The sequence below is a fragment of the Symphalangus syndactylus genome, chromosome 17 (genome assembly GCF_028878055.3).
Source record: "Symphalangus syndactylus isolate Jambi chromosome 17, NHGRI_mSymSyn1-v2.1_pri, whole genome shotgun sequence".
Lineage (NCBI taxonomy): Eukaryota > Metazoa > Chordata > Mammalia > Primates > Hylobatidae > Symphalangus > Symphalangus syndactylus.
This window is the reverse complement of record NC_072439.2, coordinates 98,688,699-98,712,219: the sequence shown is the minus strand read 5'-3', so window position 1 is coordinate 98,712,219 and position 23,521 is coordinate 98,688,699. Positions and strand designations below refer to the sequence as shown.

General features: G+C 42.3%; 1 protein-coding gene across 4 annotated transcripts in view; it reads right to left on the bottom strand.

Annotated features, from left to right (window-relative positions):
- Positions 1–23,521, bottom strand: part of PAK2 (p21 (RAC1) activated kinase 2) — a 99,803-nt gene that overhangs the window by 55,785 nt on the left and 20,497 nt on the right. For 3 of the 4 annotated variants that reach the window (XM_063622208.1, XM_063622206.1, XM_063622209.1), the window contains exon 2: positions 10,196–10,382. The exons of the other annotated variant lie outside the window; for it this stretch is intronic. The gene's annotated coding sequence lies outside the window, so the exon portion shown is untranslated. The remainder of the gene's footprint in view (positions 1–10,195; positions 10,383–23,521) is intronic. 4 annotated transcript variants of the gene reach the window in all.

Sequence of the window (23,521 nt, the reverse complement as noted above, 5' to 3'; positions counted from 1 at the left end):
GGGCGGATCACGAGGTCAGGAGATCGAGACCACGGTGAAACCCCGTGTCTACTAAAAATACAAAAAAATTAGCCGGGCGTGGTGGCGGGCGCCTGTAGTCCCAGCTACTCGGAGAGGCTGAGGCAGGAGAATGGCGTGAACCCGGGAGGCGGAGCTTGCAGTGAGCCGAGACTGCGCCACTGCACTCCAGCCTGGGCGACAGAGTGAGACTCCGTCTCAAAAAAAAAAAAAAGAATACTCTGAAAAAAGTTTTGACATCAGACTCCCCCACGGTATTGCAGACCACACTTTGAGAACTGCTGCTTTAAAGTGTACTCCATCTTTATACTTCACATACATACCCCAAATGCTTTGATGTTTTATGGAGGTGGCAGAAGACTCATACTGATTTCATCTTATACTCGATAGAACACATTTTAACAGAACAAATAAGCAACAGCTAGATTTCCAAGCTAGGGTACAAAAACCTCTTCAATCCTTAACATGTTGAAAACCCAAATGCGTGCAATGGTATTTACCATACTGCTTTTCATTACAGTATCAGAAAGGTCAGAAGGCTTTTTCACGGCTGAGCCAGAGAGACACTTTCATTCATGAGAAGCAATGCTAAATTCTAAGCAAATGACATTACACAGCAACTTTCAGAACACAGTCTTTCCTTATACTTTGATTATCCTTCGGTGGCTCACGCCTGTAATCTCAGCACTTTGGGAGGCTGAGGCGGGCAGATCACAAGGTCAAGAGATCGAGACCATCCTGGCCAACATGGTGAAACCCCGTCTCCACTAAAAATACAAAAATTAGCCAGGCGTGGTGGTGGGCGCCTGTAGTCCCAGCTACTCGGGAGACTAAGGCAGGAGAGTTGCTTGAACCCGGGAGGCAGAGGTTACAGTGAGCCGAGATCGTACCACGGCACTCCAGCCTGGGCCACAGAGCAAGACTCCCTCTCAAAAGAAAATAAATAATTTTTTTTCTACTACTCAATGTTAGTATACTGTGCAGTAACTTTTTTATTTTCTGCACATATTCAGTCTATTAGAACTAAAGAGGAGCCAGAGCATTGCGTTTTTTGGAACTTTTTAGTGACTACACACTATCATGTTGAATGAGCTGTCTCAAGGAAATTCCAATTAACATGACTTACCCTTTAAGCAATACTTGCCTGAACAAAACCCTAATTTAATAGTAAACTTGAGTCAGAGATGTCCCTAATGAAATTATTCAAGATGACAAATATGCCGCCACAATTCTAATATACCACGAGTGACTAGATCTTAGTAAATATAAACACAACCTTTGATACAATACTGATGCCTCTGCCAGCTGAGGATTTACCACTTCATCTCTGGATCTCTCTCAGTCTCTATGTTTTCAGTTGTTGTTGAGTGGAAGAAATTCTATTAGGTTGGTGCAAAAGTAGTTTCTATTAAAAGTAATGACAAAAACCGCAATTACTTTTGCACCACCTAATAACTAGCTCCCTAGAGGGTTTCTCTGTGTTCAGTTTTTTGTTGGGAGAAAAAAGTCAGAATTGGTTAAATATACCTTAATTATCATGCAGAAGTTGACTAAAAGTAACAAGTGCTATGACTCTCCCTGGCTACACATCATCCTGACTAGCTGCCCATAACCTACAGACTGAGGACTACACTCTGGCATTAGGGCCACTGAACTCCGAACTGCTGAGTCAATCTCATCTCACGTGACTGCACCATGTCAATCCTATGCCTCACATTCCTCAAATACACCAAAGACTTTCCTGGCCTAAATAATTTTTACGTATCTATTTCTGCATTCTTAGCTTTTCTTTTTCCTTTTATCTACCCAACCAAATCTTTCAAGGCTTAGTGAAAATGATTTCCTTCCTGAGGTCAGTCCTTGCCCAAAAAGATCCCTTACATCCTCTAAACTCGAGTTACACAGGAAAAGAAAATCAGACGGTATTAAGATTGTCAAGGATTAAGTCATCTAGTCCATCTGCCTTGTTTTATATGTGAAAAAAACCAACTTACCGAAAAGTAAGTGGTTAGCCTAAAGGCACATAAATCTAATTACTAACAGAACTAAGACTTGAACTCAAGTTTCCTAACAACTCTGAATCTCAGGCTCTTTTTTCTTACTTATGCTAATATACTGGGCCATTCTTCGGCAATGAATTACAACTATAAACCCGTAGTTATTTTATCTGCTTTTCCTACCTAAGACCTCAAGCAATTCAAAGGCAGGTACTGTGCATATATTAGGCAATGTTTACTGATTTATGGTACCATACCGTGTCCACAGATTTTTTTTTTTTTTTTTTGAGACGGAGTCTCGCTCTGTCCCCCAGGCCGGAGCGCAGTGGCGTGATCTCGGCTCACTGTAACCTCCACCTCCTGGATTCTCCTGCCTCAGCCTCCCGAGTAGCTGGGATTATAGGAGTGCGCCACCACGCCCAGCTAATTGAATTTTTTTTTTTTTTTTTGAGACGGAGTCTCACTCTGTCGCCCAGGCTGGAGTGCAGTGGCATGATCTTGGCTCACTGCAACCTCTGCCTCCTGGATTCAAGCAATTCTCCTGTCTCAGCCTCCCAAGTAGCTGGGAGGCGGACGCCACCACATCTGGCTAATTTTTGTATTTTTGAGTAGAGATGGGGTTTCACTATATTGGTCAGGCTGGTTTCAAACTCCTGACCTCAGGTGATCCACCTACCTTGGCCTCCCAAAGTGCTGGGATTACAGGCATGAGCCACTGTGCCCGGCCTGAACTTGTTTTCTTAATCAAACAACACTAGACAACATAAACTACCCCATATTAACAAAAATATATTTAGAAAGATTTATACTTTTCCCCTCACAGCTGATTCATGACCTTCAGTTCTTTTTCATAAAATAGTATTTTTTGTGTGTGAATTGCTGCTTCTGACAGTGTCAAATGCCTGAAAAGTACCAAATGAGACTGTGATAAGGTTCTTTATGTTCCTCTTATATGTTAGCCAAAAACAATATTAGGTATAAAAATAATTCATGGTAAAATATTGATTTACCTGTTTTGTTCAACCATTAGTAACAAATGTTTTATAAAAAAAAAAAAAAAGAGCAAATGGTAAGTAGTGCCTCTCTCTAAATCTGTTCACTTTTTGCTACTTTTCAGTGAAAAACAAGTAGGCGAAACAAAAAGTGTGCCCAAAACACACTGTACTCTTCTAAGAGGCCCATTGTTTAACTGTGACACGACTCAAAACACAAACAATTCCTCAATTGTCTACTGAAGGAGACTAGGGGTGGCTAAATATACAGCAGAAACGAACAGCAGAGTGGCATCCGAAACCGGTCAGCCCAAATAGTGGAGATTACTAAACTTACTATTATCTGCTGGGATCAACTACAGTACTCCAAGTGTAAACCATGTTATTATTGAAAAACACAATGATTTAAAAAGCACAATTTTGCTTTACATTTTTATTTACTTTTTATATAAATAACAAGTGAGCCTTAATTTTTCAGTACATTATGAATGCAGTAACGCAGCACTAATTAATTACCCAGACTTTCAACAATCTCTCAATAAGCTGCAAGAACCCAACACCAGTGGCCCTTCCCTCCCAACCCACCCCGTCAAAAAACCAAAAGAGCCTCAGATGTCTTTGAGAGCAGAAGCATGAATGGAAACATTTCCAAATCATCTGAAGATGACAACACACTCTCTAAACAGAAGGTTCACAACTCAGAAGGAAAAGAGTGTTCTCATGTGGTGACCATGGCCATAGCATCAGTCCCACTAGTAGCAACGCCAGAAAGAAAAGAGGGAAAGCGAGAAAAGAGATGCAGAAAACACAATCTGGGGGCTGGTAAAAAAGAAGGAAAATAAAACTTCGCTTCAAACTCTAAAATAAAGGACTGGATAACATATCAAGTCTTTTTAAATGCATGGATGGGCTAGTAAAATAAGAGGGATGATTCCACAGAGCCCAAACCAAAGCGAAACCAGGAACTCAAAAGAGTAAGCAATTTACTAATCTAGTTATTCTCGAGGGATTCTGACTAAACCCCGGAGACCTCATGCTTCCACTTTGATGGCTGCCACAGGGGACAGGTAGTAAAACCCAGTCTGCCTAACGTTGAAAAATTAACCGGAGTCCCTCCCACATAAGGCTAGGCCTGAAAAAGGCTATAATGCACGTAACGATCAATCAGGAATAAATCCCTCTGGACAGAAAGGAACAAGAAAACCTTAAGCATTTTGAAAACGGTGATGGCAAGAGGAGGAAAAATCTCTGAAAAACACAGATATGGAATGCTGTGTCAAAGAATACATAGAAGCAGCTTGAAAATAAAAGCAGAATAGAGAGAATATGAAAACACCTACAGAACTTTCAGTAAGAAAAAATAAGTGAAAGCTAAAACTCAACATTTGAAGTAAAAAGCAGCATAGACATAGTGTTAGACAGAACTAATGAACAATGAACTAATCAACTCATTGCAGACAATGAGATAGAAAATATGAAAGAGGAGGCCGGGCGCAGTAGCTCACGCCTGTAATCCCAGCACTTCGGGAGGCTGAGACGGGCAGATCATCTGAGGTCGGGAGTTCGAGATCAGCCTGACCAACATGGAGAAACCCCATCTCTACTAAAAATACAAAATTAGCCAGGCGTGGTGGCAAGCACCTGTAATCCCAGCTACTCAGGAGGGTGAGGCAGGAGAATAGCTTGAACCTGGGAGGCAGAGGTGCAGTGAGCTGAGACTGCGCCATTGTACTCCTGCCTGGCAGCCTGAGCAACAGAGCAAGACTCTGTCTCAAAAAAAAAAAAAAAAAAAAAAATGAAAGAGGAGATGAGTAGATTAGATGGTCTAACATACAACTACTTGGAGTTCCAGAAGGTGGCAGAATGAAGGACTGGTCCACTGAACGGATTAATAGCTGAGAAATGTCCAGAACTGATAAAGAACACAAATCTGTAAGTAGAAGTCTAATGAATCAAAAGCAGATACAAAATTATCTACAAGTAGACACATCGTAGTGATATTAATCATATCAAAGACAAAGAATTCCTAAAATCGGCCAAAGGAGAAAAAAAGACAAATTTCACAGAAGCAGTAATTGAATGGTCAGCTTACTTCTTGATATCAACAATGAAAGCAAGAAGACAGTGGAATATCATCAGTGCGTTGAGACAAGAAGTTGCCAACATAAACTGCAAACTCACAAAATTATTTTTTAAGAACGAGGTAAACAGAAACATTAAGACAATTTTTTTTAAAAAAGACCAGAATTACTACACACACTCTTAAAGTCAATTAAGTTGAAAATAACAAAAAGATAACCAGGGAAGAAATACATGTTTAGAAATTTGAAAACACCTCCAACAAACCCCAGTTAAAAAAAGACATAATGAAAATTGAAAAATATTTAGAACTGAATGAAGATTTAAAGACTATATATAAAAAACTCAGGCCAGGCATGGTGGCTCATGCCTGTAATCCCAGCACTTTGGGAGGCCAAGGTGGGCAGATCACTTGAGGTCAGGAGTTTGAGACCAGCATGGTCAACATAGTGAAGCCCTGATTCTATTAAAAATGCAAAAATTAGTCGGGCGTGGTGGCGTGCGCCTGTAATCCCAGCTACTCGGGAAGCTGAGGCAGGAGAATTGCTTGAACCCGGGAGGCAGAGATTACAGTGAGCCGAGATGGTGCCACTGCACTCCGGCGTAGGAGACAGAGCGGGACTCTGTCTTTAAAACACAATACAATACAATAAAATGAAATTATATAAAAAACTTGCAGGATTGAATAAACAAAATGTGGCATATATACACACAAACAATTCTTTAAGAGATGGGGTCTTGCTGTGTTGCCCAGGCTGGAGCACAGTGGCTACTCACAGGCATGATCAGAGGGCAGCACTGTAGCCCTTCAGCTCCTGAACTCAAGCCGCCTGATCAGCTCCTCCCACCTGATCCTCCCAAGTAGCTGTACTGAGACTACAGGCACATGCCACCATGCCTGGCTCAGGAATGAAATTCTGATATACACTATTAATAAGAATGAAGCCTGAAAATAATATGCTAAATAAGCCAAACGCAAAAGGACAAATACTGTATGTATATACTTTTAATGGAGATAGGGTCTCACTCTGTCACTCAGGCTAGATTACAATGGCAGGATCAGAGCTCACTGCAGCCTAAACCGCCTGGGCTCCAGTGATCCTCCCACCTCAGCCTCCTAAGTAGCTGGAACTAAACGTGCATACCACCATCCCCAGCTAACTTTTAAGCTTTTTAGCAGAGACAAGGTCTCACTATGTTGCTCAGGCTGGTCTCGAACTCCTGAGCTCAAGCTATCCTCCTACTTTGGACTCTCAAAGTGCTGGGATGACAGGTGTGAGCTGCCATGTCCGGCCTAACAAATACTGTATTAATTTCACTCAAGTGAGATACTTCACAGTAGTCAAATTCATAGAAAGTAGAATAAAGGTCATTAGAGACTGGGGAAAGTGTAACATGCGGAGTTACGGCTTAATGGATGCAGAATTTCTTTTTGTTTGTTTGTTTGTTTTGTTTTTTGAGATGGAGTCTCGCTCTGTCGCCCAGGCTGGAGTGCAGTGTCATGATCTCAGCTCACTGCAAGCTCCGCCTCCCAGGTTCAAGCGATTCTCCTGCCTCAGTCTCCCGAGTAGCTGGAACTGCAGGCGCCTACCGCCACACCCAGCTAATTTTTTGTATTTTTATTTAGTAGAGACGGGGTTTCCCCATGTTAGCCAGGACAGTCTCGATCTCCTGACCTCGTGATCCGCCCGCCTCGGCCTCCCAAAGCACTGGCATTACAGGTGTAAGCCACCGTGCCCGGCCAGGATGCGGAATTGCTGCTTGGGATGATGAAAATGCTCTGGAAAAGGATGGTGGTGACAGTTGTACAACACTGAATATACTTAATGCCACCAAATTGTACACCTAAAAATGGTTAAATCATACATTTTACGTTATGTATATTTCACCACTAGCACAACAAAAAACCTTGCTAGGATATGAAGCCCTTACAGCTCTGAATTTTTATTTTTATTATTTTTTTGAGACTGTCACCCACGCGGGAGTGCAGTGGTGCAGTAACGGCTCACTGCAGCAACCTCCTGGGCTCAGGTGATCCTCCCACCTCAGCTTCCGAGTGGCTGGCACCACAGGGGTGCACCATCATGCCCAGCTAATTTTTGTATTTGCTGTGGAGAAAGGGCCTGTGTTGCCCAGGCTGGTCTTGAACTGCTGGGCTCAACTGATCCATCCTCTTCGGCCTCCCAAATTGCTGGGATTATAGGTGTGCACTACAGTGCCCAGCTAGCTCTGAATGTTTACATCAAAAAAGGAGAACTTCCAGCCTGGGTAACATAGCAAGACCCTGTAAAAAACATAAAAGTAGGCCAGGCACGGTGGCTCACACCTGTAATCCCAGCACTTTGGGAGGCTGGGCGCGGTGGATCACTTGAGGTCTGGGAGTTCGAGACCATCCTGGGCAACATGGTGAAACCCTGTCTCTACTAAAAATACAAAAATTAGCCAGGCATGATGAGGCGTGCCTGTAATCCCAGTTATTCAAGAGGCTGAACCCATGAGGAGGAGGCTGCAGTGAGCCAAGATTGCACCCTGCATTCCAGCCTGAGGGACAGAGCAAGACTCCATCTCAAAAAAATAAATAAATAAAAATAAAGAATTAGCTGGCCCTGGTGGCTTGCACCTGTAATCTCAGCTACTTGGGAGGCTGAGGCAGGAAGATCACTTGAGCCCAGGAGGTTGGGGTTGTCACTGCACTCCAGCCTTGGCAACAGAGTGAGACCTCGTTTCAAATACATAAATAAATAAAATAAAGGAGAACTAAAAATTAGCGAGTTAAGCATCCAACCTAAGAAGTCCAAAAAACAGTAAAATAAACCCAAAGAATGTAGGAAGGAAATAATCAAGATAAAAGCAGCAATTACTGAACAGAAGACCAATATACAAAAAAGAGCATCAATAAAGCTAAAAATAGTGTCTTGGGCAAAACTAGTAAAATATCGCTGGCAAAATTAATCAAAACAAAGACAGTAAAAAATAAACATGATTAGGAATGAAATGCAGTTCTGCTGGCATTTAATGAACAGGGGCCACAGGTATCTGATGTTCTGCAATGTGCTCACAACTCCTCAGTGTCCCACCATGTGTTGATTTATCATTTTAAAACTTATAATGATCTGAACTGAGGACACAATTCTATTTCACACATGAAAATATTTTCCAGTTTTAGCATACACTGAATTTTCCAGATATGCAACCACTATGTAAACCAAGAGGAGCTTGTACTTTTGCTCACACTTTACCAAGAAGTTTATTCACAATGTCGGAAATCATGTCACTAGCAATACTGTGCTCATGCTGGTTGAGTCACCAATAGCAGAGTCCATATGATGAGACTGCACTGTGGTCACCCCTATGCATAGACACAAGTCTCTGGTCACTGCATAATGGCTTTTAGTATAGTTGTGATCAAGTATTTACAAATAAAAACATGTATTTCAGCCGGGCACAGTGGCTCACGCCTGTAATCCCAGCACTTTGGGAGGCCGAGGCGGGCGGATCACAAGGTCAGGAGATCGAGACCATCCTGGCTAACATGGTGAAACCCCGTCTCTACTAAAAGTACAAAAAAAAAATTAGCCGGGCGTGGTGGCGGGCACCTGTAGGTCCCAGCTGCTGGGGAGGCTGAGGCAGGAGAATGGCGTGAACCCGGGAGGCGGAGCTTGCAGTGAGCCGAGATCGCGCCACTGCACTCCAGCCTGGGCGACAGAGCGAGACTCCGTCTCAAACAAACAAACAAACAAATAAACAAAAACATGTATTTCATTATAAATTGCTTGCTTTTTATTTCTTTTTTTCTCTTATAGTCAGGGCATTACATTGATTTTTTCCTCCTAAAATTCTGTGAGGATGGGTTTAATAATCTACAATTTTCATGTCATAGGAAAGCAATATAACACAGTGTTTAGGAGTACCGACTATATATATACTTTTTGACCCATATATCCCATTTCTAAAAATCTATCCAAAGGATATACTCACAAAAATGCAAAAAGATATATGCACTAGGCTGTTACTGTAGCATTATCAGTAGCAGCAAAAGACTGGAAGTTAACTCAAACAGCCACAAATAGGGGAATGGCTCAACTAACTACAGAACACTCTATACTAAAGAATTTTGAAGCTATAAAAACAAACGAGAAAATCGCTCTATATACTGCCATGGAGTAATCTCCAGGATATATGAAGTGAAAACCAGTTGGAAGAAAAAAATATATATGGGATGCTATCATTTACCAAAAGAGATGGGGGGAAGAAGGTATATCAATACACACATATACACACACGTGGGTGTACTTGTTTCTATTTTTTTAAATGGAAGAACCACAGTTTTTTCCCAGCTTTACTGAGGTATAATTGACAAAACTGCATATATTCAACATGATGATTTGATATACATATATACTGTGCAATAATTATCACAATCAAATCAAGACATCCATCACCATCTGTAGTTACCGCATGGGTCGGGGGTGGGGTTGGCGGAGGAACCATAATTTTAAAAAATAGTTACTTTGGGAGAGATGGGACTAAGTTAAAACCTAGATTTCTCTGAATATATATTTTTTGTATATTCGCTTTTGGAACTCTGTAAATTATATAAAATCCCCAGCTTATGAAGAATGAACAACACTGCTTGTAGTAAGATAGCCATCCACTGATCACTTAAGAAAATCCTTGTACTTTTTTGCTTTGTAGACGACATATGCACCTTATTTACATTTACAATTAAATGAAGACCAAATACGGAACAGAATTGAATGTAAACTGGCACTGATTCTGTCCTTACATCTTTAGAGATTATGGTATCTATAATGGTAACTTTTTCTATTATATGTATTACACAGTTAGCAAACACTCATTAACCAGATTATGACCAGGTTATTGGCTCTATTATTTATAGGTTATGCCTCTATTATTAGCTACTATGATGTATCATATTTCCTCTGCTGAACTCTACTCTTTGTGAGAAGGTACTGATTTTTGAGAGGATGAGAAAATATAAAAATAAAAATTTAAAAAAGAGGCCGGGAGCGTTGGCTCATGTCTGTAATCTCAGCACTTTGGGAGGTCAAGGCAGGCGGATCATGAGATCAGGAGTTCGAGACCAACCTGGCCAGCATGGTGAACCCTCATCTCTACTAAAAGCACGAAAACTAGGTGGGCATGGTGGCGCTCGCTTGTAATTCCAGCTACTCAGGAGACTGAGGTAGAATCGCTTGACCCCGGGAGGTGGAGCTTGCAGTGAGCCGAGATCATGCCACTGCACTCCAGCCTGGGCAACAGAGCAAGACTCCGTCTAAAAAAAAAAAGAAAGAAGATACTAATTTTATAGCTCTCTTTATTCTCAAGGAGCACCTAGCAAAGTGTTATATACATCATAGAAACTCAAAATGTGTTTTTCAAATAAACAATGTTAGCCAGTCTAGGCAAATAAACTACTGCCACTTACCAAGCTGCATACTGAAAGCCAAATCACTCTTCCTTTTAGTGCCTTTATTTTACCACCAATATAATGGAGAAATACCTGTATTATCCATTCTCACAGTGATGACAAATAACGAACACATACATAAGAATATGTCCAACCTCAGACATCAATGAAATGTAAATTAAGGCCACTAGCAGATACCATTTTACACCTTCTACATTGGCAAAAAACAAGAAGGCTGATTCAAATCAAGTGTTACCAGGAATACGGCACAAAGAGAATTCTTATATACGGCTGGCAGGAGTATAAACTGGCAAAACTACTTTAGAAAATTTGGGAGGCTGGATGCGGTGGCTCGCACCTGTAATCTGTCACTCAGGAGGCGGAGGCGGGGGATTGCTTGAGGCCAGGAGTTGGAGCCCAGCCTGGCCAACATGGCAAAACCCCGTCTCTACTAAAAATGCAAAAAAATCAGATGAGCGTGGTGGTGGGCGACTGTAATCCCAGCTACTCAGGAGGCTGAGGCAAAAGAATCGCTTGAACTCGGGAGGCAAAGGTTACAGTGAGCTCACGCCACTGCACTCCAGCCTGGGTGACAGAGTGAGACCCTATCTCAAAAAACAAAACAAAACAAAAAAAAGGCCAGGTGCGGTGGCTTATGCCTGTAATCCCAGCACTTTGGGAGGCTGAGGCGGGCGAATCATGAGGTCAGGAGATCGAGACCATCCTGGCTAACATGGTAAAACCCCGTCTCTACTAAAAATACAAAAAATTAGCTGGGCGCGGTGGCAGGTGCCTGTAGTCCCAGCTACTCTGGAGGCTGAGGCAGGAGAATGGCACGAACCCGGGAGGCAGAGCTTGCAGTGAGCCGTGATCGTGCCACACCACTGCACTCCAGCCTGGGTGACAGAGCCTGGCCAGACACCTTTTATCAAGCAACTAACACTAGATCTCTTTGTAGACAGTGGATCTGAGTGCCTTTCCTTTCTTTCTATAGAAAATAGACAACAAAACTTGCCTATATTCTATTTGCACAGATACTATTTTGCAAGGAAAATAGGAAGCAATCTTCAATTTAAAAAATCTATTCATAAGCTCTCTCTCTCCAATACTTCTTTTACTGTCATGTGACCTCTGCTCCATCTCTGAGCTCCTACAGCAGTTAATACCATTCTCCTGCCAGTTACTGATCTAGTGCCTCTGCACTCCAAATTCATCCTTTCTGTCCATTCTGAAAATGGATCTGAGGCCTTTAAGCAGTTTTCCTTTGCCAGGGCATGATGCTAAGCTTTGTCGATATAGGGCGCTGGAGAGACATCACAGAAGAAAAGGAGTTTTGCTTCCTGGTTCCAGTTGTCACAAGACTCCTGATGGGCAGGCAGCTCCTCCAGCATCAGACTCCAATAGGGGAAGGTGGCCAGCAGCACTGAGTCTACTGGAACAGGGAGCCACCCCACATGCTCTTTTTGGGCAGTTTTGTATCAGAGTTAACAATTCTTTTTGGCACCCTAAAGGGCAGATGTCCAACAACTTTGGCCAACAAAGAACCGTTAAATGGCAGAAACGTCTCTGCCATTCAGTGATTTACAACCATGCTCTCTCCAATAAGGTCTGGATCTCAGCTCTGGGGAAAGGAAGAGCTTTTTCCCAGGCAGGGGGAGGGGGGTTTATCTCAGCCTTCGGGGTAGTCGCTGCTTCTTACTTTTGCTATTCCAATGTTCTTTAGAGCTCTATTTATTTATTTTTACTGGCTAATCCCTTATTACTCAATTACCCTGTTACAGTCAGTCAATTATGTGTTTTTTTCTTGTTCAAATTACTGTATGGCTTCTCTCTCCTGATTGGACCGAGAATGATACAGTCCCATCCATCCATATAGTACTTGCACACTTCCTTGAAATTCAGTCACCTGGCTTCTAACTTTTCTTCTTCTTTTTTTTTGGGGGGACGGAGTTTCACTCTTGTTGCCCAGGCTGTAGTGCAATGGCATGATCTCGGCTCACTGCAACCTCTGCCCCCCAGGTTAAAGCGGTTCTCCTGCCTCAGCCTTACCGAGTAGCTGGGATTACAGGTATGCACAACCACACCCGGCTAATTTTGTATTTTTAGTAGAGACAGGGTTTCTCCATGTTGGTCAGACTGGTCTCGAACTCCTGATCTCAGGTGATCCATCCGCCCCGGCCTCCCCAAGTGCTGAGATTACAGGCTTGAGCCACTGTGCCCGGCCCTAACTTTTCTTTTTTCTACAAGATTATAAACTGGCCGGCAGGTAACACTTTCCATACATCTCTGAACCTATCTGACACTATCTAACATAATGCTTTTAACACAGAGGCACCAACGAACGTTTAAACTCACACTCTGAATCATGACTCATAAATATCTTATACACCTTCAGTAGTTTAAGGCCCTTATAAACAAGTAAACACTTTCTAATGACACACCTTGTTTCAGAATCTTCACCAGCAAAGCACAAATAATTTGGATAGCATAAGAATGCATCCTGGGGCCGGGCACAGTGGCTCACGCTTGTAATCCCAGCACTTTGGGAGGCCGAGGCGGGCGGATCACGAGGTCAGGAGATCGAGACCACGGTGAAACCCCGTCTCTACTAAAAATACAAAAAGTTAGCCGGGCGTGGTGGCGAGCGCCTGTAGTCCCAGCTACTCGGAGAGGCTGAGGCAGGAGAATGGCGTGAACCCAGGAGGCAGAGCTTGCAGTGAGCCGAGATCGCACCACTGCACTCCAGCCTGAGCGACAGAGCAAGACTCCGTCTCAAAAAAAAAAAAAAAAAAAAAAAAAAAAAATGCATCCTTATGCATTCAAATTCCTCAAACTCACAGACCGGTCATGGTTAAAGGCCCATAATGCGGCTGCACATGAATGATGCCTACTTATCACTGTAGAAATATGAACAATGAGGTAAGAAATTATGCTCAGAGTCCGGGTGCGGTGGTTCACACCTGTAATCCCAGGACTTTGGGAGGCTGAGGCAGGCAGATCACCTGAGGTCAGGGGTTCAAGACCAGCCTGGCCAACATGGAGAAACCCTGTCTCTACTAAAAATACAGAAATTAGCTGGGTGTGGTGGTGGGCACCTACAATCCCAGCTACTCAGGAGGCTGAGGCAGGAGAATTGCTTGAGCCCGGGAGGCGGAGGTTGCAGTGAGCTGAGATCGTGCCAGTGCACTCCAGCCTGGGCAACAGAGCAAGACGCTATCTCAAAACAAACAAACAAAAAACTGAAAATAACCCAGGTGTGCACCATTCCAGCTACTTAGGAGGCTGAGGCAGGAGAATCACTTGAGCCCAGGAGTTCAGTACTAGCCTGGACAATACAGAAGACCCTGTCTCTTTCACCCATACAGTGGAATACCATTTGACTGTAAAAGGAATGAAGTACTGAGAGATGCTACAGCATGGATGGACCTTGAAAACACTGTGTTAAATGAAAGAAACCAGTCACGAAAGACCACATATTGTATCATTCCATTCATGAGACAAAAAATAGATTAGTGGTTTTTTGGGGCCGGCGGGGAGATGACATAAGGAGTGACTGCTATTCAGTGCAGTATTTCTCTCTGAGGTGATGTAAATATTCTGTAATTAGATAGTGGGGATGGCTGTATAACTTTGTGAGCACACTTAAAAACCCACTTAACTGGCTGGGCACAGTGGCTTACGCCTGTAATCCCAGCACTTTGGGAGGCTGAGGCGGGCAGATCACGAGGTCAGGAGTTCAAGACCAGCCTGGCCAGTATGGTGAAACCCCATCTCTACTAAAAATACAAAAATTAGCTGGGCGTGGTGGTGCGCACCTGTAGTCCCAGCTACTCGGGAGGCTGAGGCAGAAGAATCACTTGAACCTGGGAGGCAGAGGTTGCAGAGAGCCGAGATCACGCCACTGCACTCCAGCCTCCAGCCCGGGTGACAGAGCAAGACTCTATCTCAAAAAAAAAAAAAAAAAAACCCACTTAACTGTATACCTTAAAGGGTGAATTTTACTGTATATGAGTATCTGTTTTTTAAAATTTAAGGAATTTTTAAGGAAAAGAAAGAAATGAATTGGGCCAAACATAGATGCAGAGAGCAAGAGAAATTGACCTGAAACCGAGCCACAGGCAAGGATGAAAAGTTTGCCTCTAGTGAAGAAGAAACTCGAAGGAATATGCCAGAGGCTCCCAGGGCAATGCAAAAAGAAGAGTTCTAGAAATAATTTGAAGAGTGGAAGCATCACTGGGATAATCAGGCAGTCTCTCAATGAGACTACTTTGAGGGTGACAAAAACCATTTATAGTATTTGCTGTGTTCAGGAAAAGATCACTTCAACGACCTCACAGCCATGCCTCCTACCTTCTATGCTTACTCTTCATGTCTGACAAAAAGGCTGATGACAGGCATCTGGATTATTTACTCTGCTAGTAATATTTCTATCCAGTGACAGAAAAGTATGAGAATAAAAATGTGTAGTTTTTCCATTTTTAAGAAATTAACATCCTTGGAAGGGTGTGGTGGCTCACGCCTGTACTGCCAGCACTTTGGGACACCGAGGTGGCCAGATCACTTGAGGTCAGGAGTTCAAGACCAGCCTGGGCAACATGACGAAACTGTGTTTCTACTAAAAACATATAAAATTCAGCCAGGCGTGATCATGAGTGCCTGCTGTCCCAGCTACTCAGGAGGCTGAGGCATCAGAATCGCCCGAACCAGGAGGTGGAGGCTGCTGTGAGCCCTGATAGAGCCAGGGTGCACTCCACCCTGGACAATGGAGCGAGACACTGTCTCAAAATAAAATAAAATAAAAATACTATCACTTCATTCTCCTACTTAAAACCTTCTCATGATTCTTAAGGTAAAGCCCAATAGTGCATGCATCATCAGGCTCCTGTCTAACTTGCTAGACTCATCTCATTTTAGTCTTTCCCTCTTCAGGCTTTAAGTTTTTTCTATTCTTACTGTTTAATTGCCACCTGAAGCTTTCACACATGACCTCCCCAGACACAGGACTTTTAGTGCTGAAACCAGAAAAGCCGTGGACAAACCAGAATGAACTGATGACTCTACTTTCTGCCCACCACCTCCACCTGGCAAACACCTACTTCAAGTACTAGCTTAAATGTCATTCTCTCAGGAAACCTCTGACACCTCTTCATTGCCACAAGTGTTGGTTTATTTCCTTTTATCTCAACATTCATCACAATGGATTTGTTTTTTTAATGCCTGTCTTCTCTAACTACATATAAACTCCACAAGCATGGACCCAGTGATATCTATCTTGTTGACCATGACATCACCATCACACTGAACACTGTTTAGCCCAGAGTAGGTGATGAGTCATTATTTCTTGAATGAATAAATCAGTGAATGAAAGGATTTCATCTGTGACAGCATCAGAACGAAAGGGTTTTTTCTTCTTTAGGCTAGTGGAGACCCAGGCAAGTTTGAAGATACATTCACTATTCTATCTCTTTTAAGGTCACTATTCTAGAAACTAAGACAAATGCTCCATTTACCTTGTTCATCACAACCGATAAAACTGACCCAGAAACCTCATCCCTTAAGCACCGTATGTTCAAGATGAGACCCCAGGTCATTAGTCTAAACTCTCACTATTCAATCTCTAATGCTAGCAGATCATCTTCCTAACCAGAAGATGGGATTCCAGGCAACAGCAACAGTAAGTATGACGTAGCTCATGAAACAGGAAGGAGATCACAGGGCACAGGTAGCGAGCAGTGGGAAATAAAACTAGGCTGAGTGGGGCCAGAATGGTGCAGGTGCTGGGCAATAGGAAGCAGCTGGAAATTTGAGGGGTTTGGTGTTAATAGTTTTTTCTATTCTTATGTAATAAAAGTAGTACATGATGACCACAAGAACCTCAAACCAGAATAAAGTCTAAAAGAAAAAAAGAATAACCCTAAGTCCACTTCTCAGAGACACCTGTTTTTTATATTTTCACACCAGAAGTTACTAAACAGGGAAATGACGTGGATGAAAAAATAACAGAAACTCTTTGTAAATCTCTCCTGTTGGATACAGTGAGTTCTAGATTTCTCTTCAAAGAACCAGTATTGTCCTCCATTTTAAAGTTTAACTTCTGCGTAGTTTCAGTAAACAACCTTTTCCACCAGTTTTAATCAGTAGTTCACATCTGTTCCCCCAGTCACCTGCTCCAACCTGACTCATCCCGGTCACCTGCTTTGACCTGAGTCACCCCTGGTCACCTGCTCTGACCTAAGTCACCTTGAGCTACCTGTTCCTAACTGTCCTTCCCACTAAACTACTCACCCTGCCACTCTGGCTCATACCCCTGGTCGCTTTAAAATAGCCAATCGGAATTAGCTTAGATGGTGCGGTCCAACCCTAGCCAACAGGGGAACGACACAACAATAGGGGCTACCTGTGTCAGGAATAAGAACCCCTTCCCCTCCCTTGTTCAGGTGTGCTGTCACCATTGTTCCATCTGCGAGGAGTACCCTTTCTGCAGCGAGTAAAATTGCCTTGCTGAGAAAGTTAAATTTAGGCTGAGTGCTATTTCTTTGCAGCACCGAGGAATAAGCATTTTCTTTTTTTTTTTTTTTTTGAGATGGAGTCTTGCTCTGTCACCCAGGCTAGAGTGCAGTGGCACAATTCTCAGCTCACTGCAATCTCCCTCCTGGGTTCAAGCGATTCTTCTGCCTCAGCCTCCTGAGTAGCTGGGACTACAGGCGCGTGCCACCATGCCTGGCTAATTTTTGTATTTTTAGTACAGGCAAGGTTTCACCATATTGGGCAGGCTGGTCTCGAACTCCTGACCTCGTGATCCTCCCACCTCGGCCTCCCAAAGTGCTAGGATTACAGGCATGAGCCACCGCGCCCAGCCCAAGCATTTTGTTTCTAATATTCCTAATTTATTCATTCATTCAAATATTTATTAAGTGCCTCAAAGAGTTAAGTCTCAGTTTGGAGCTCACAAATAACGACTACTCTGAAATGAGTTAAGCTGCTGACAGGGCCCAGTGGAACGCATTGGAAGGGGGCACCCAGAGCTCCTATTTAGATGAGAGTAATTAGGCAAAAAAAAAAAAAAAAAAAACCCAGAATTGCTTTTTGAAGGATGAAAAGGAATTTGTCAGGCAAAGAAAGAGAGGAAGGTATCTGTATACAGAGGACACAGGGAGTGTAAAGGCATTTTGTAATTCAAATGTGACCCTTTTTTCTCTTTTTCTTCTTCCCCTTGGCTTTCACTCAATCACCACATTAAAAAACTGAAACAATGACAAAGCATAAAGGAAGTCAAGTGGCGAGGCTCAGAAAATGCTTCAAAACTGCCCGACAGTAGGGAACAGGGAGAGAACAAGTCAGCAACAAGAAAGATTACTAAAAAAGTTGGAAGAAGGAGCCGGGTACAGTGGCTCACACCTGTAATCCCTGCACTTTGGGAAGCCGAGGCAGACGGATCATGAGGTCAAGAGTTCAACACCAGGCAGACCAACACAGTGAAACCCCATCTCTACTGAAAATACAAAAATTAGCTGGGCATGGTGGCGCTTGCCTGTAATCCCAGCTACTAAGGAGGCTGAGGCAGGAGAATGGCCTGAACCCGAGAGGCGGAGGTTGCAGTGAGCCAAGATCATGCCGTTGCACTCCAGGCTGGCAACAAAGCGGGACTCTGTCTCAAAAAAAAAAAAAAAAAAAAAAAAAAGTCTGGGTGCAGTGGCTCAAGCCTGTAATCCCAACACTTTGGGAGGCTGAGGCAGGTGGATCACCTGAGGTCAGGAATTCGAGACCAGCCTGACCAACGTGGAGAAACCCCATCTCTACTAAAAATACAAAATTAGCTGGGCGTGGGATTATACATACCTATAATCCCAGCTACTCAGGAGGCTGAGGCAGGAGAACCACTTGAACCCAGGAGGTAGAGGTTGCAGAGGGCCAAGATTGTGCCATTGCACTCCAGCCTGGGCAACAAGAGCCAAACTCCATCTCAAAAACAAAAAAAAAAAGTCGGAAGAAGAAATGTGTAAACACTCTGAAGTCTAGTTTTTCCTAATTTTGGCCATGAACCCCAAATAGCAATTCAAAATGGAAAAATGGGGAGGGAGGGTCCATAGACATATGAAAAATTTTCAGCCTCGCTAGATTTATCAAACAGATGCAAAATGGAACAAGATACCATTCTCCTACTACTAAAGTGAAAATTATCAATCTGAGGTAAAATCTTTAATTGAAAGATGAAGGTCAAGACTGATGTTACTACTTAAGTGATTACCTAAGTTTCAAAAAATTGGAATAGGTTTACTCTAGTAAATAATGCTATCAAATCAGAAATCTCCAATGTAGTCTGTCCCAAATCTCCACCAATACAATTTATATGAGATCTTTGAAGGATTTCAACTAGCTTTAAGATCAACCATACCACAAAAAGACTCGTGACCCAGCCATGCTCTGCCTCATAAAACAACGTTCAACCATCTGCCTAAAAGAACATATGAAGATACCTTGTCTCTCTCCACTAGCCATCCCTTTATTTGGAGACTCAGAGTCGGCTTTGAAGAATCAAGGCAGAATCAAGAATTGGTCAGCCACTCCTTGCTACACAGAGGCAGTTTTTGTGGCAGCCACAGTTCCTTATCTTCTCTGGTCTCTCAACATACATTCAGGGAGACTACCTGGCGCAAATTCCAGAAAGCAAACCAGGAAGTGTGTGTCTGCGCCTGTGTGCAGGTAAGGTTCCAGCAGGGCTGTGTAAGGGCAGGAAACCCTGAATGGACACACTGCTTCCTGGGAGGTTTAGTGAAGTAACAAGGAGAGTGTTATGTTGTGGGTATAAGATCAGAATCAGAAAACCCATAACGGCAGCACATGCTAGGAATCAGGGCCACTCTCATACATCAGTTCAGACTCACACAGACAGAAACAGGGTAGGGTAAGATCCTACTACCCTAGCCCAGAATACCATATGAAGAGGAATGTCTGTTAATCACTGGAAATCAGGCTGGGAGCTGTGTATTTATCCCTCAGAAATACATCTGAGAAGTGGTTTCATCAGAACTCCAGTCCCCTGCAGAGGCAAGTAAAACCCACACACATCTCTGACAAATGCACATCAGATAGGACAGAACAGTTACTGCTCAATGATAACCAGTAAGAAATCCAGCACTGATCCTAACAACAAAAGAAAACCACAAGGAAGATTACCCTTCACACAAAAGCAGAACCTAACTTACAAGGTAAATTACTTCAGGAACTTCAGTCACAATCTGGCAAACTACACAAGAGAAGAGACCAGGATGAGATAATTTAAGAAAAGTGAGATCAATTTTAAAAGGATACTAAGAAATTAAGATTGCAATAGCAGAAATAAAGCCAACATTAGAAGTGAAAAAGAAAAATCAAACGAGTGATAAAAAAGGGCAAACTTTTGAGCAGTTCACATAGGGGACAGAAATGGTGAGCCAACCTAATAATTACATGCGTTTTCAAGGAAGGAGAACAACTGAAACAAAAGTAATCACCAAAAGTATTACTGGAAATTTTTTTAAAGAGCACCAAGTACAAAGATCATAAGGAACTAATGTTTCAGGCAACATTAGTGAACATGTACAAGACAGAATCTGTCAAAATATTTTTAAAAAAAGAAAAAGGAAAATTCCTACCACCATCCAGGCACAGGAAAAAAACAAAATAATTAATGCAAGGCGACAGAACAACATCGACAGAATTTCTGAGGGAAGTTAGCAATCTAAATCATTAAATGTGGCTTCCAGGTACTCCTAGTGAAAATACTACCTGAAAATGTACACTAGATGATATACATGACTAATGAATTTAAATGTAAAACTGAGAAAGCTGGCAATGAGCAATGAATTCACATAAATAAGGTTTAAGTAACTTGTGTTAATACTAAATGTAATTACCGAGATAAAAGAAATAATTAGGCCAGGTGTGGTGGCTCTCACCTGTAATCCCAGCACTTAGGGAGGCTGGGGCAGGAGGATACGATCACTTGAGCCCAGAAATTAGGCGGGTGTGGTGGCATGCGCCTGTAGTCCCAGCTACTCAGGCGGCTGAGATAGGAGGACTGCGTGAAAGACTGCAGCAAGCTGAGGTTGCACCACTGCAGTCCAAACTGGGCAACCTTCTTATATCTGAAGATTATAAGATTTTTTTCTCAGGCCCAGCGCGGTGGCTCAGGCCTGCAATCCCAGCACTATGGGAGGCCATGGCGGGTGGATCACGAGGTCAGGAGATCGAGACCATCCTGGCCCACATGATGAAACTTCATCTCTACTAAAAATACAAAAATTAGCTGGGCGTGGTGGTGGGTGCCTGTAATCCCAGCTACTCAGGAGGCTGAGGCAGGAGAATCTCTTGAACTCGGGAGGTGGAAGTTGCAGTGAGCCGAGATTGCACCACTGCACACCAGCCTGAGTGACACAGGGAGACTCCGTCTCAAAAAAATAAAAAATAAAAAAAATAAAATTTTTTTTCTCTTAACCCATTCTCACGTTATCCTCTTTTCACCTCCATGGTGAGCTTGGGACAAGAGTGATACCTTGTCTCAAAAATCAATAGGCCAGATGTGGTGGCTCACACTTTTAATACCAGCACTTTGGGAGGCCAAGGCAGGAGATCACCTGAGGCCAGGAGTTTGAGACCAACATGACAAAACCCCGTCTCTACTAAAAATATAAAAATTATCCAGGCATGGTGGTACACACCTGGAATCCCAGCTATTCGGGAGGCTGAGGTCAGGAAAATTGCTGGAACCAGGGAAGAGGTGGTTGCAGTGAGCCGAGATTGCGCCAATGCACTCCCACCTGGGCAACAGAGTAAGACTCTGTCTCGAACAAACAAATAAATAAAACAAAATTACCAAAAGAAGATAGAATTAGAAACATGAAATATACAAAAAATACATTAACAATATTCTGTGTCCCAAGCTCACCATGGAGGTGAAAGGAGGATAAAGTGAGAAAGGGTTAAGAGAAAAAAATCTTATAATCTTCAGATACAGGAAGAGTCAAAACAATTTTCTTTTTCAGGCTTACGGATCAGAAAATTTTTTTTCAATTTAGATTTAGACTCGAATTCACTTAAGCTAATATACTTTAAAAACAGGATGTATACATTCCAAATATCTGAGATAAAAGCAAACCAAATACAATTTACAAAGCAAAAAAAGAAAACATTGAAACATTGATAGGTGAACAGATAAACAAAAGTGGTGTAATACATAGAATGGAATATTACTCACCCTTAAAAAGGAATTAAGTACTATAGGTTGAGTATCCCTTATCCAAAATGCAAAATGCTTGGGGCCAGAACTGTTTCAGATTTCTAATACTGGAATATTTGCATATACATAATGAGATATGTTGGGGATGAGACCCAAGTCTAAATATGAAATTCACTTGTGGCTGGGTGCAGTGGCTTACACCTGTAATCCCAGCACTTTGAGAGGCCAAGGCAGGCAGATCACCTGAGGTCAGGAGTTCGAGACCAGCCTGGCCAACATGGCGAAACCCCATCTCTACTAAAAATACAAAAATTAGCCAAGAGTGGTGGCATGCGCCTGTAATCCCAGCTACTTGGGAGGCTGAGGCAGGAGAATCACTTGAACCTGGGAGGCGGACGTTGCAGTAAGCCGAGACTGCACCATTGCACTCCAACCTGGGCAACAAGAGTGAAACGGTCTCAAAAAAAAAAAAAGAAAGAAATTCATTTGTGTTTCATAAATGCCCTTTATATATAGCCTAAAGGTAATTATATATATGTGTATAAATTTGTGTGTTTTTTGGGGGGACAGTCTCACTCTGTCACCCAGGCTGGAGTGCAGTGGTGTGATCTGGGCTCACTGCAACCTCCGCCTTCTGGGTTCAAGAGATTCTCATGCCTCAGCCTCCCGAGTAGCTGGGATTACAGGTGCGCACCACGCCAGCTAATTTTTCTATTTTTAGTAGAGACGGGGTTTTACCATATTGGCCAGGCTGGTCTTGAATTCCCGGCAATCTACCTAAGCAATCTACCCACCTTGCCTTCCCAAAGTGCTAGGATTACAGGAGTGGGCCACTGCACTTGGCCAATATTTTAAATAATTTTGTGCATGAAACACAGTTTGCATTAAGTACTTATATATGGAATTTTCCACTTGTGATGTCATGTCAGCACTCAAAAAGTGTTGGAGTTTGGATCATTTCAGATTAGCGATGCTCAACCTATATTATATGCTACAAAATGGATGAACCCTGAAAATACTGCGCTACATGAAATAATGAGCGAGACACAAAAGGACAAACATTGCATGATTCCAGTTATAAGAAATATCCAGAAGAGGCAAGTTCATTGAGACAAAAAATAGATTAGAGATAGGCTACTAGGGGTTGGAGGTAGGGAATGAGGAGGAGTTAAGCGTTTAATTAGTACCGAGTTTCAGTTGGGGAAGATGAAAAAAATTCTGAAGATAGATGGTGGGGAAAGTTGTACCACAATGTGAGTACTTAACGCCAAAGAACTGTACACTTTAGAATGTTTTAAGATGGTAATTTTATGTTACATGTATTTTACAACAATTAAAAAAAGCAACAATTAATCATTAAAAAACAGAAAGCATTAAATAAAGTAACAGAAACATACCAGAAAGCATTTATTATAATAAACATGTTTTGGGTCTTTTTTTACATAAAAACAAAACACTTTATTTTAGGTTTTAAGCATTCATTTTTAATGCTTTAAGCATTAACATGTTTTAAAACATTAATACGTTTTAAGCATTCACTTTGGAATAAAGCAAAAATAAACTACATGCAATTTTAAAAAGACACAACAAAAACAGCAAGGAAAGATAATGTTGAATAATTTATTGAACAAAAAAGAAAGTACAACAGGAATTTAAGACAAGCAAAATATGAGATGCAAAAATGTTAAATCATGATCATCCAGGACAATCATTTTCATGGATGAGGTATAATTCATAATGAAGATCTTGAGCAGTGTAGAATTTACACATGCACCAAATAATACTG